This window comes from Trachinotus anak, unplaced genomic scaffold, assembly GCF_046630095.1.
Source record: "Trachinotus anak isolate AG129_WGS33_773 ecotype Australia unplaced genomic scaffold, CSIRO_AGI_Tana_v1 ptg000024l, whole genome shotgun sequence".
Classification (NCBI taxonomy): Eukaryota; Metazoa; Chordata; class Actinopteri; order Carangiformes; family Carangidae; genus Trachinotus; species Trachinotus anak.
Window position 1 is genome coordinate 3,871,706 of NW_027273875.1, and position 14,534 is coordinate 3,886,239.

The window sequence follows — 14,534 nt, forward strand, 5'->3', positions numbered from 1 at the left end:
TTCACCAAAGAATCTGAATCAAAGCTAAGACAAAACCTGCCTCCACAGCCCTTTCCAGCAAACACAATTAAAAACTGATTATGATAACTTTTAATAATGTACGTCAGTCGGGAGTTGTATGCTTCTGACAGCATATGGATAAATGATTCAGCCACTGTTGCATGAAACACAGCACAACAGACATAATGACAGGATCAGCTGAATTCTTTTGAGAGCTTGAGAACTAAGGATTATAATCATCAAAGTTAGTGATTTGGTGATGCAACACATCAGAACAGACCACATGGTTAAATCAGATGTATGCATGCAGACAGTCTGTCTGAACGCCACATGGCTGTCATTAACAGAGCTCAATAATCTGACAGCTGATAATGTTATCTTGGAACTGTTTGCTTTGTTCACTCACTATCAACCAGTTTACAGAGGAAGAAAACACAAAACTAAAACATATCTAAATTGTTGTTACAGATAGTGAATTATTTGGCTAAACATGGTCATAAATGGCATGAGCAGATATAATGTAGCTCTGCATGTAGTTCGCAGTTTTGTTATGAATATCTGAAAAGAGATTTGAGGTAGTGTGTAAATGTGTAAACTGGCTTTGACTTCACTTTATCACAGACAGCCTTACACTGACAACATGATAGTGAGCTAGAGCTTGCTGACTAATCAATAAGTTGCTGATTGCAGGTTTTCAGATATAAGGTGTTGGTGCTCTTTGTCATATGTGATTATCATTGACTGAATATTGTTGTGTTTCAGATATAACAAGACATCTGAAGACATCAAGTTGGGCTGTGGGAAATCATAATGGCCATTCGGCAGTGTCCAGACATTTTACAGTGCTCCAAAATAATATCCAGGTTTTCTTATAAGGGAAGGGAGGGTGGGTTGTTGTCTGCGAGTAATGACTCTTGCCTCTGAATGGAAATGATCTAAAATTTAGTTGTTGCCATTGTTCATCTATTGATTGAGTCATGTTCTCCAAAACTTTCCATATCTTTACTGTGAATTGTGATATGTGGCTAATTTATTTATATTTATCAACATAATCTGCGCTCAGTATATTTAATTAGATATATTCATTCCATATTTATTTTCTGTGGAACTTTTTTGTGGAACATTTATCTATTGTGAAATTTATCTTTTTGTAACTACCTATATGCTTCATCTGCTGCAAATGTACCTGAAGGCCACAAGGGAAATGTTTCGGTTTTGATTGTTGCCCCCAGTGGCCAAAGAAATGCGATGCATACACACCTATTTGCAGCTGTAATTATCTGCTGGCTTCTTTGTTTCCCCACACCCTGATGAAGGCTGTGAGCACATACATGTAGAAGTGTTGGTCTTTTTATACTCAGTCTGTAAAAATAAAGGCTTTTTAACTTTGAACCTTCTGAGTGCCTGGATCTGGAATTTTTTGTCATCCTTGACTGATGTCTTCCAACTGTTCATTCATTCACATGTTCATCCTTTCACCATAATATTGCATGATTTCAGTGAAAATCTTACAATACAGCGTTTCCCACAGTGTTTTATACTAGAGGCGGTCACCCAGGATAAAGACCACATCTGCTAACAAGAATTAATTTTAAACAATTTTATAAAATATTAACCTTTAGGGAAAAGAGCAGGGGCACTGTTTCACACTGAAAATACCATACATACCTACTGTATATTTAATGAGTGTGAGTGTTGCTCAGAGAGTTATCTATTAACCAAATTGATCACGTGAAGAGCTCTATCAGGTTTGCTACCTCAGCTCTGAGATTCCCACAGCATTTTATATTTCAGACAAGCTCTGCCTTAACTGAAATAGAGTGTCTTTGCTTACATAAGAAAAAAAAACTAAATTTTTATTAAATACAATATTAGACTTACAGCACATTCAGAGAGTATCACTTTTATCACATTTTGTTATGTTGCAGCCTTATGCTAAAATCATTAAATATTTTCCCTAATATTTTCCCTCATCATACCACATAATGACAAAGCAAAAACAGAATTTTGGAAATGTTGCCAAATTTATTAATAGGGAAAACCTGAAGTATCACATTGACACAAGTATTCAGACCCTTTGCTATGATTTGTTTAGCTCAGGAGCCTCCTGTTTCTCTTCATCATCTTTTAGATGTTTCTACATCTTGACTGGAGTCCACCTGTGGTGAATTCAGTTGATTGAACATGATTTGGAAAGGCACACACCTGTGAAACAAGGTCTCACAGCTGACAATGCAGAGCAAAACTCAAACCATCAGGATGAAGGAACCTGCAGAGCCCAGAGACAGGATTGAATTGAAACACTGGGGAAGGCTACAAGGACATTTCTGCTGCATTGAAGGTTCCCAAGAGCGCAGTGGGCTTCATAATTCTTAAATGGAAGAAGTTAGAACAACCAAGACTCTTCACTGAACTGGTTGCTAAACTGAGCAATTGAAAGAGAAGGGCCTTGGTAAGAACCTGATGGTCACTCTGGCTGAGCTCCCGAGATCCTGTGTGACAGTGGGAGAAACTTCCAGAAGGAACTCACTGCAGCACTCCACCGATCGGAGCCTTCTGGCAGATTGGCTGGACAGAAGCCTCTGCTCAGTAAAAGACACATGAAAGCCTGCTTAGAGTTTGCATAAAAGGCACCTAAAGGACTCAGAAATTCTGTCCACTAGCACTCCACATTCAACCTGTCAGAGCTTCAGAGGACCTGCTGAGACACATGGCAGAAAATCCCCAAATCCAGGTGTGAAAGGCTTGTCACGTTATACCCAAGAAGACAAAAGAATGTACTTGTTGACAAAGGTGTGTCATCTGAAAAAGGGTGTGAAAACTTATGTCAGTGTGATATTTCAGTTTTTCCTTTTTGATAAATTTGCAAAATGAAATCTAAGATTATGTGCTTTCTTTGTAATTAAGGGGTATTTTTTAGCATAAAATTTGAAATAGCTTTTTGACATGGCAAAGGCCACATACTTAATAGTAATATTTAATACAATATAATTACTACTTAATGAGGTAGCTGTTTACACAGTTATCTGTGGTGACGATGTAAACGATGTAACTCCATTGATAGCAGAATGAGATACGGCAGTCAACTGATCAATCCAATCCTGCATTTACTTGACAGTAATTACTCAGAGCAGCACCATAAAATGAAAAGGTTGGTAAAAGCAAACACAAACAGACCAGACACAATGTGTGAGGAAAAAGACTGTGGGTCAAACACTGACATTAGTTTGATAACTTCAAGTGGATTATGCTTCACCCAATAGACTCTGCAGTGAGTGAATGTTAATTTAAGGTTGGTATTGATCAGATGGATTGTCCTACAGGAGTTCATGGGTGCTGATTTGATGTATTTTAAACTGTGTAATTAAAAAGTCTATTATTTAGTATAGAAACTGTTGTCTCATTCCTTCTCCCTGCCCTGGATGACAGTAGGAATCAATGTGTTTTCTCTCAGTCACAGCAAAGAGGAACAGATTTAGAAAGACTTCCAGGATGGAGGTGATGAGAGATCCTCAGCTGCCCTCTGGTACTGCCCTCTGGTGGTGTGATACGATATGACTTAGTTATACCACAGCCATCAGCAAACACTTCAACTCCCGAATGCAATAAATAATTGGTGCAAGGACTAACAGCTTACAGCAGCTTAGTTTTGTAATACATACTTACACCACATACCTACACCACTGCAAGGCAAATGTTGAACAGTGTGTTCTACATACAGTGTAATACCTGACAGGCTATACTTTTCATGTTATAACTGCAAAGGACTGCCAACTGTGAAAAAAAATTCCAAAAAAGTTTTTATGATCCTTTGTGACATTAAAAGTAGAGTCTGACAGTTTGTCAGTGGGTAAATTATATCATCAAAAAAAAAATCTTGTGTCCATAGTAGATTATTACCATGCAAATACTTCTTAAATATATCTGAAGTGATAGTCACTCACACCAGAAGTTGCTAATATTATGATATTCAGATGAATTATTTTCAACATTTAAACAATTTTCATCTCTACTTAAAATGTAAAAATATGCTCCACAATGTTGCTACAGACAGTAGAAGATCATCAGAGACAGTTGCTTTCACATAGTACAGGAATGAATGTTTTTTGGTGTGAAACTCACTTATCAGAGGTAAATATGTAGCCGATGACGGACTTACAGCCAGTAAGGACGATACCCTGGAGCACAGCAAGCACTCTTATAGCACAGACATTACATAGTGGATAAGACCCGTCTTCCAGATTCATGCAAATATTAAACAAATTTGAAAATAAAGTTGTGTTTATGTATTTTGCTAGTCCTTACACTATCCACACATACTCTTTACCCAGAGTTTAACACATTAATTCAAAGTGGCAAACACCTACAGTACATCAGAGGTGTCTGTTATACATTGGAAATTAATACACATGCCCATGGTATAAATTGTATTAATCATCTATGTATGTGTGTCTTCTAACTAAAGCTTGATTGACTGAAATAATTTCAATAATTTCTATATAATAATTTCTATTACATAATTGCTGCTTCCCAAAATTAGTTTTTGGGAGGCAATGTCATATTCCTATGTAACTCCCAATATTTTAGTAGTCTGTGATACATTTTTATTTTGGTGATGCTTTTTTTTTTATAGTTCCCATAATATCCAAATAATTTCCTGAGACATACTCCCATATTTTTACAAAGAGCTATGCAAGTTGGTATTCCAAGAAACTTCCTAACCTTAATTTACATTAAAATATTAGCTCCCTTCTAAATTAATTAGAAAGTGTCGGACCTTTTTAAAATCAAGTGTTACCCCTATTTTGTGTAAAATTGAATCTGCCATACAAAACATAATCGCACAAGGTCGAGATTATTTGAGCTCTTACTTTTGCAACTTTAAGGTCACTGTCATCCTTCACTTTGCCCTTCACACCTCAGCCCTGACCCCATACCCACTTTGCCTCCGGCTTTGATATGTTTTGCCTCTGTTAACAGTTAACTGTGCTCTGATATTTGTCTTGTGTTTAAAAAGTTACATATTTAGATTTTTTTTTTTTTTTTTACCAGCACTTAGGAACTGCTGGCAGAGGGAGTGTTTTATCTGTGTGCCCACATAAAAAGTTGGCTTGCACCTCTGTGGGGTTGCATCTTTTTTATGAATATTTCTGCTTTTGTCCATTCACTGTGTTCACTTACATGTGTGTTTATGTGCATGTGTATAAGCCTGTGTGTGTACATTTACTGCATGTATGTTGCTTTGCATGTAGGCCTGTGTATTATATGATACTAACTGAGGTCCCTGTATGTCCATGTTGTACGTGGGCATTCGTGTGTCTGTGCGTGTGTTTGTGAGTCTGGCAGGCAGCATTGTTCACAGCGGCGGTGAAGGACACATCTCCATGGTCTGTAAACACCCCCCACCCCACCCCAACCCCTCCTCGACCCCTAGCAACTATAAATAGCTTCCAATGTTTTTGCTCTGTGTGTGTGTGAGTGTGTGTGTGTGTGTTACCCTCTCCTCCAGAGATTTACTGGACTGTTGATTAGTTGAAAGTGAAAGAGACAGAAAGAGAGAAGGTAAGAAAATGAGAGAGAAGACGAGCAAGAAAAAAATTCAAAATGTTCAAATACCATGTTCAAATCAACTTACTAAAAAATAAGGACAGAAATACAAATGCATGTTGAGCCAAAAGAGTGGCTGTGGAGGTCGTGGTATCTCCAGGAGTTTTTTAATGTTTAAAAAAGTGGTGTGATTTTTTTTAAAGTTACTTTTTACCAGAGTTATAGCAATATTTGTGAACTTTACTCACTTTTCTTTAAAAAATGGTATGTAATGGTAATGTTAAATCTAAATATAAATGTTAAATATCAAATGTTAAATCTAAATCTAGTTAACTATCCTAAAACCAAAATTGTAACAACTTTGAGCCTGAATTGACTGTGGATAGTGCCAGATCAAGCTTTTATTTTGGTACTTCCGGGTTCCCAACAAATGCCAGGCATTTAGCTTTTTGTGGTATTGTTAACTCCTTGAGGGTCAGAGATGTTAATGCCAGGTCTGAACAGGGCCCAGTCAGCCACCATACTATCTTGTGTGTCATCAGTGTCACCAGAGTCATGGTGACTAACCACTCACATGATGGCTGGGTGACTCATGACCATGACTTCCACACCCCTCTTACTTTTATGTTTGGCATGTGCAAAATAGCCTATATAAGTCTGTAATATTCAGTTTGTAGTTACACATTTAAGCTAATTAGTTGTTACAGAGCAACTTCAAACAAAAACAAAGTTCAAACATGCAGCATCCTCCTGCACAGATTACACACAGCTACAATTGACTTAACTTGCAAACCAATGGAACATTAAAATTGAAATTATGAAATTAAATACAGTCCAGATCGTGCATGCAACAACTTCAACATCCAGGCTGACATCTGGACATTTATAACCTCTGTATCATCAACTACAGCCATGCATAAATGTACACACAGACACAGTGGGCCATTTAACCATCAATAGAAACCAGAAAAGGGGAAGTCATTTGACTCATGCTAGTTGAAGACCATAGGCCACTGTCCTTAACTTCATGGAGGCCATGTGTTCAAAATCCATGTCATTTCATTTCCCACTGCTTCAGTTCTGCGCTGGTCATTTTGAGTTTGGCATTGCTGCTCGCTCAGTAAGATACTCTTAAGGCACAAACACGGTACCTTTCGTGGGAATGCAAAGCAAACCAAGTCACTGTTAAGCTTCTATCAGTAATGACTCTTATCTTAAACAGTTTTTTGACAGTGGTGTGTTATGGTCTGATTGGTGACACTTTCTACCATCATCAAATGACATTAACTTCACCTGGCTTGTCTCCAGTAAGACTACAATTCACTGTCTGGCCACACTGGTTGACTCACATTACCATGTGTTGTAATCAAGAGGAGCGCTGTTTAACAAATCTGGATTAACATCAGGAAGAGGTGTGAATTTACTAAGCACCTTTCCTCAAGTACTGTACTTCAGAGCACAGTTTCTTTATTGAATAAACAATCAAAAAACTGAATTCCAAGTCAGTATATGAATACCCAATAAAATATGGTTAAAAAAAAACCAAACAAAATAAAATAAAATGTTTTCACACTTGATGTTGAAAAGTTCCAGTAACATGGACAGTTAATTAATTTTGCTGATTCAGTAACACCTGTTTTTGCAGTCACAGTATGTTTTGTGTCTTATATTCATTTATCTTTCTGATTTTATCTGTATTTTGGGTATTTTATTTTCTGTATTTTCTCTTCTGTTTTTTATATAATTCTGGTGCTGACTTGTTTTCATTTCTTCTTTCTTCATTTTTTTCTATGTAAAGCAATTTGTAACATTGTTTTAAAAGGTCACTCTTTGACAGATTGTCTGTTCACTCTTGTGGTCACACATTACAGTCACATTTTGAGTTCATGTTTCCTTGTGCTGCTTTTAACTCCAGCTTAATGATTGTTTACCTGTGCTGCAACTTCACCTTCACCTGCCATGCTCAGCTCCTCGTGTCCTAAACCTCCAGCCTGAGATCCAGCATCGAGCCAGCTCTGTGTTTGTTCTCTGCTCCAACTTAGTCCTCTGTCCTGCCGACCATCTCGCTCTCCAGTGATCCCAGCCCCAACTTCAAACCATCACACCAAAATTTTACAATAAACTGTTACACCACTCAATTTTCCCATATTTGAGTTCTAATACAAAGCTTAATTCAAAATGTAAAAACACTGATTTTACATACAAAACATACCCAATAGTATAAAGTAATTAAAAAATTGCCCCCACAAATTTTTGAATCCAGACTTTTACTTGCAATGGAGTTTGTTCATGTTTACATGCTGTATTTATACCTTTGAATACTCCCTCTACCACTGAACATTAATTATTAATAATTTAGGTATGCTGGTCTTGGGCTTATGTCGTGTGCATACTGGCTCATTGGCGTGGCTTCCTCAGCAGTAAAATGGAAAGGGTCCATAACCAATGTCATTAGTTCCTCCTGTCCTGCAAATCACACTGACTGCTGTGAAAAAGATATATTTTGAGACACGTATCCTTGATTTGAGATTTTATCCTGCCACATTTCAGAGGCAAATACTGTGCTTATTACTCCACCACATTTATGTTACAGATTTAATTATGCTGCAGGTTAAGAATTTTAAACTGCTAAACACCCATTATCTACCCACGCAGGTGTTTTCACTAACGTTGTCCAATTAGACCTTTTCTCAGGACTCTGTGGGTGCGTACAGCCTGCACTTGATTGACAACTCCCCCAGTCTTTTGCTGAGTTTGTTGCACCCACCAGGGCAGCACAACTTACATTGTTATTTTTGGCTGTGCTCCATTTGGCCATGCCCGCCAACTTATTCTATAGCGGCAAGGGCAGGCAAACCAATTTAAATGCAGCACATTTGGCATATGAGGTGGCAGGTATAATCTCTAAGAGTTGATAATCAAACAGCAGCAGGCAGTGGAGATCCTGTGGTGACCTTTAATTTGAGTGCAGGGCAAAGACAGAATACAGTATCTTTTAGTTTTTTTGTTTTTGTCATCTCACCAGTGGCTGAACCCACAAATACAACAGCACACTGACATCTTCATATTCCCCATACCTTTCCTCCACCCCAGCAAACCAATGATTACATCCATTATCTATGCTGCTAATCTGAACTGGGACATGGGGATGGAGCTGATCCCAGCTGACATTGGGCGAGGGCGGTCACCAGTCTATCACAGGGCTGACGTCTACAGACGAACAGCCATTCATGCTCACATTCACACCTACGGGCAATTTAGAGTCACCAATTAACCTAATGAAGAGACCCCACACAGACGCAGGGAGAACATGCAGACTCCAAACAGAAAGGGGTTCGAACCCAGAACTGCAGCTCTAACCACTGCACAACCATGCCGCCCAAGATTACAGTATACAGCATTTTTTTCTTTTAGCAAATCTAGCTGATAATAGCTAGATACTTTTCTGAAAGTGACAGTGATAGCTGGTTTTAAAAATAGAGGGGACCTCAGTCTCTGTTGCTTCCCGAGGGAAAGCATCACTTCATTTTAAAGGGGACACTTCCTGCTCTATTTTTGCCTTAAATTTGTCAAATCAGTGGTGATTGCCATGCTACCAGCTGGCATTCATTATAATCTGACTTGCTGGTATAATCTCACTGCTGCTTTAATCATTTTTGATGTCTCCGTTTTCATGGATTGTTTCCATCACTTTGTCTGATACTGTGAGCGTGGCTGTTTACATGTTGACGGTATCACTCTTTTCTCAGTAATAAGGAAGTTCAGTTGAGGAGAGACATGCCTGGCTTTGTCTCTGGGGCAATTCCTCACCCAGTTTATCTGATCCAAGGATTTATTTTCAGGTCTCACGCAATAAAAGTGTTTATCATATGATCTGTGTGTGTTTTCTTGATTGTTTTGTTTTCTTTCTGTCTCTTAGATCTCTCTCCTCTGACAACTGTCACACCCTGTTCAGGGCTTGACAAAGGAGGGGAAGCCACACACAAGTTGTAACTAAAAATAAGTTATGAAAAGGGAAAGGAACTGAACACAAAATAAACAGGATGCAAACCAGAGGAGAAAGAGAGCAGCAACCACTTAATCATTAAAACTCCAGTTTCTACTCCTTCCACTAATACTGGTACGACAAGTTAGTCACAAGTACTGCTATTGGTACTTCTATTAGCACAACTGCTACTAAGTACTGGACCTAGACATGACCATTTTCCTCAAACATGTGTCACACATGCACAGACATATCCCTAAGACAATTTCACATTTCTTATCACAATAATGCAATACTGTGTATGATCACCATAAGAAAATTAATTATTCTTTGAACCCCTTCCAAAAAAGACCAATGGTCACCAACAGTACAGCTTTTCTTGAGCTTCTAGGGAATCTTGCTCGAGGACACTTTAGCAGGGTGGCACTCTGCACTGCATGGCGCTTAAACCCTGGTCCTCTGGTTGTTTGCTTACTCACTACTGCCCTGCAAGCAGCTGTCTTAAATGGATGAAATTTTTCATCTTTAATCACCTTCAACTAAGCCTATCCAAGACTGAACTCTTAGTCATCCTGGCCACTAAATCTGTTCATCACAATATCAACATCAAAATCACCTATTCATCTTTCAGCCCAGCCAAACTCATGAGAAACATGGGTGTTGTATTTAATGACCAGCTATCCTTCTTTAGTATGCTCACTCAGTACTCCACCCAGCTCTTGGTAGAAGTTATGGCAGTAAAACCCCTACAGATGGTCTAAAATGCTTTTTGATCAGCCTGAAAGGGCACGTGTCACTCTGCTGCTCATTGACCTCCACTAGCATGGCTGCCAAACTCAAATTCAAGTCACTATTGCTTGTCTACAGAGTGACTTCTGGGTCTGGACCCATCTACTTGAACTTAATGATACAGTCTAGGGCTCCTTCTTGGCACTGCGTTCCTTCAAGGAATGTTGTCTGTACACAAGGGAAACGGAGTCCAAACTGTTTTTTTGTTTGTGGTTTCAAGTTATCAAAAGCTATCAGGGCAGGGGCGTCACTCTCTGACTCATCTTTTCTGAGAACCCCTCCTCTCCTAACACCTCTAACACCCTAACATGCCAAACAAGCACTTATTGTGCACTTTTGTGGCACCTCTTTACCTGATCACCTTGTACTGTGCCTTATTGAACAGACCTAGAAGTCATTTTTTGCCCGTTTTTGCCTTTATTTTGCAAAACAGTGAGAGATAGACAGTAAAGTCAGGGAGAGAGAGGGGATGAGATGCAGCCATAGGTCGGACTCAAACCCGGGCCTCTGCAGTTAAGGCTAAGCTATAAGGGTGCGCCCTCCACCAGTTAAGCCACCTAGGTGCCCCTCAAATAAGTAAATATGAATGTAATCAATATCATTAGGGCTTAAAGATGCTATTCATTCAATAATTAAGTTTTTCCCCATAAATCACTGTGAAATACTGCAAGGCTGCATCAGACACATCCACATTGTGGCAGCCCCAACTTGCAGAGACAGATATAAATTCTGAGCAGAAAACATACTACCCATACGTGGTATTCACAAGACAATTTAGTTGTTTTTTTTTTTATTTCTATTTTTATTGTCCTTTGAGTGAAGAAGATTGCTTGGTATTACATTTTCAAAATAAGGTGAATCAAGTCTACAGTGTTAAACTATACTGTAAACTATAAACATTAACTTTTATTTTTATTTTTTTGTCCCCTTTTATCTTTCGAACATATGACCAGGAAGAAATAAGTTGAAATATAACACATCTGTCTTAAAAGCCTGTAATGAAAATCTGTGACAACGTATGAATGAGAGTGTTAAGTTGCCAGTGTTTAAGATCCTTACGTCATTAATCCCATACTGATAGTGGATAAAAGTGATGATAAAATGTCATTTGACTGAATTCACTGCACTTCAGGATCATTTTTTCAAATCACACATTGTGATTTATAAATATGACTTATATATGCCTGAATATAGCTGCACTTGCAACATTCAGTTTATAAACTGAAAGTGCCTCAGGAGTGTGGGGGCCTCAGCTCCCAGGGGAAAATGTGTCAAGTTCAAGCACTGTAAATAAATGTATTGATGTGGATTTCCACTCCCTCACATTTCTCTGTACATGTTTTTTTTTTTTTTTTGATACTCACTACATTGCTGTAGTTGCATTATATAAACACAGAAAAAATAAACTGATGGTACTTCAGGTGAATGGACTTCTCTGCCTGTGCTGTTTAGGTACAGTTTAGTTGGCTGTTTTCAGCTCCTTACAGTCACAAACCTTGTTCCTCTCTATTGCTTATAGAAGCAAAAACCTCTAACCCAGAAACTGTTGGAAAATGTCAGACCACCATTGTCAAATGAACTATTGTAACTTGTGCTGTCACTTTTTATCACTATTTTCAAGAAAATTTCCACAAACTGTGTGTGTGTGTGTGTGTGTGTGTGTGTGTGTGTGTGTGTGTGTGTGTACACGCACGTGCGTATACAGGTACATCTGTGGCCTGATTTCCACCAGTATTAGCAGTCATAAGCTGGGTGTTGTAGAGTAAACATGTTTTTAGCTTTGGGAATGTTAAACATAAAATAAATAAATAAAACATGGAGCTCTGCATCTTATCATCCGTCATATTATGTTCGAGTCTGACAGAGCCTGGCATCTCATGGTGAAACTCTTTGATCAGAGACACTTCTGGTTTCATGGCAAAGATAAATTATCATTGCATTATATATCATTTTAAATCTTTTCATATCTACAGACTTATCACAATATAGTTCAATCTCACTTATTTACAGTAAAAATGTGTTTGATTGTAATGTGAAGGGTGATTTTTATCAGCAGTTAAAGCAGATGAGATGTCTGATATTCATCCTATCAGCACTTCAAACATTGTTATACTATTAGGTGTTAGAATGAGTGAAAGATTCTTCATATTCACACTTGTAACAACCATCCCACCCATCATTTATTAATCCAAAATTTAAACACATTTCTTAATTCATTTTCACCCCTCTTACAGCTCCAAGAGCAAAAATGGGCTGTATATACATTTAAATTTACTTTTGGAAAATTACCTCACCTACTCAGATCAAATGACTGATATTAAAAAAGAAAATGTGGTTGAATTTCAAAGCTATCCAGCAGCTCTTACTTTCTAACAGGAAGATTTATTTCTAATATGATCACATAGGAGATTTCCGCCTGAATGGACGGCTGTGTACTGTAGCTGTCCAACCCCTTCTTGTTAACTTGCTGTGTATTGTTACTCGGTTTAGGTGTGCCCTGAATGCTGATTAGAAGGGGAGATGGAGGCAAAGTCACCTCTTCTGGTGTCTCATGTCCTTAAATCGCTGTGAGGGAGGACAAGCTGCATCAGTTCCCTTTGCAGAGCCAACACAAACCTTCACAGACATGCTGAGGTAAGACATTTGACAACTAATGCACTATTAAATAAAATACTGCTATTTAAATACTGCCCTCTTTCATACTCCTGCATCATGCCATGTCAGTCTATAGCAGAAAACCTATCTTGCACTCACCAAGCCTGCCCAGGCAAAACCCCTAGCACCTCATCCAGGGCAAGAAGCTCCATCTCTGGGCGGTCAGGACTCCAGAACCCCTTCAGACCCATTAAGCCTACTTAACAACCACATTTTCCTGTCACAGGGACAGTGGTAAGTCTATCAAGCCAGGATGGCTACAGGGGTCACAACCCAGTTCTGAGACCCACTGCCAATGTCTCAGATCTCAGCCCAAACCCTGGAGCCCCGGTCCCCACTGTGAGTGCAGCCCTGGAGGGGGAAGGAAACAGAGGGAAGGTTGCAGGGGCAGCTCAGAGAAAGAGGCATCGCTGTGGGGTGTGTGGGCATCTGCTGCTGGCTGGATGTCTTGGCTGCCTTCTCCCTGCTGATTGCTGTGGGAGTTGTATATGGAAGATATTGTGACTGGAGAGTGCTGTAATGTGTGTGGGAGAGAAATGGACTCTGTGGATGACCCATATACTATATATAAAGATATATGATGACCTGATGGTTTTGTGTGTGTTCGAGAATGTGAACTTAAAGGAATGCACTAGTACTTGTCCATGTTTTATTGAATTATCTACACATTACTGATATTTTTCATGACATTTTATATCATAATTTTCAGATTCATTCATTCACTATGAAAAAGAACTTGCAGAGATTTCATATTTGCTTGAGAGGCAATCCGTTGCAATGTACGTTTTTCTGTCTTTATTTTACGACACATTTGCCGTGTGTAAACTTTGGGTGGTGCTGCTGTTGGGAGCAGGGACAGCATTCAAAGTCATTCCTTGTGATACAAACAATCAAGCAAAGCCTTATTTATATAGCACATTTCATTCTAGGTTGACGCTCAATGTGCTGCACAACACGTGAGCTAACAGTGAAATTACAACCACAAAAACTATGCATTTAGGGAACCCCTCAACATTCAAGAATCAATAGTGGCTATCCATTATTATTGCTTTCACCAGTTCTGTTACTGGAAAAAGGAAAGCTTGAAGACAAACAGTGACGCCGATTGATAAATAAATGGCATGGATGTGTTTATTGCATTACTGCAATGATGCAGTACACTGTATGAAAACATGTATTTGATGTTAAGTCTGAGGTGATTTTTTGTGAAATACTAAACTCAAACCAGCTGCTTTCTGGAACTTCATCTAAAAAGAACATGCACAGAATGCTTTGAAAAATCGTTGACATTATCAGTGAATTATTAGGATAAAATCTGTGACATTATCCTGTCACAAAGCTGTGCACCTGCACTTCTTGTGAAATTCAGAGGTGAAAAATTTTTACCTTGTCAGCACTAATGTTATTCTGAAGAACTCCTTTAGTGCCATTCATGTGTGACACACTATCATCTGTGTAAAGAGTGAAGATAAAATTGTACAGCACTCCTAAAAATGTACGCTTTAAAGTCATTGGCACCACCTAGTGGTATTTTGGTAAAGTGCTTGTATGAAAGAAT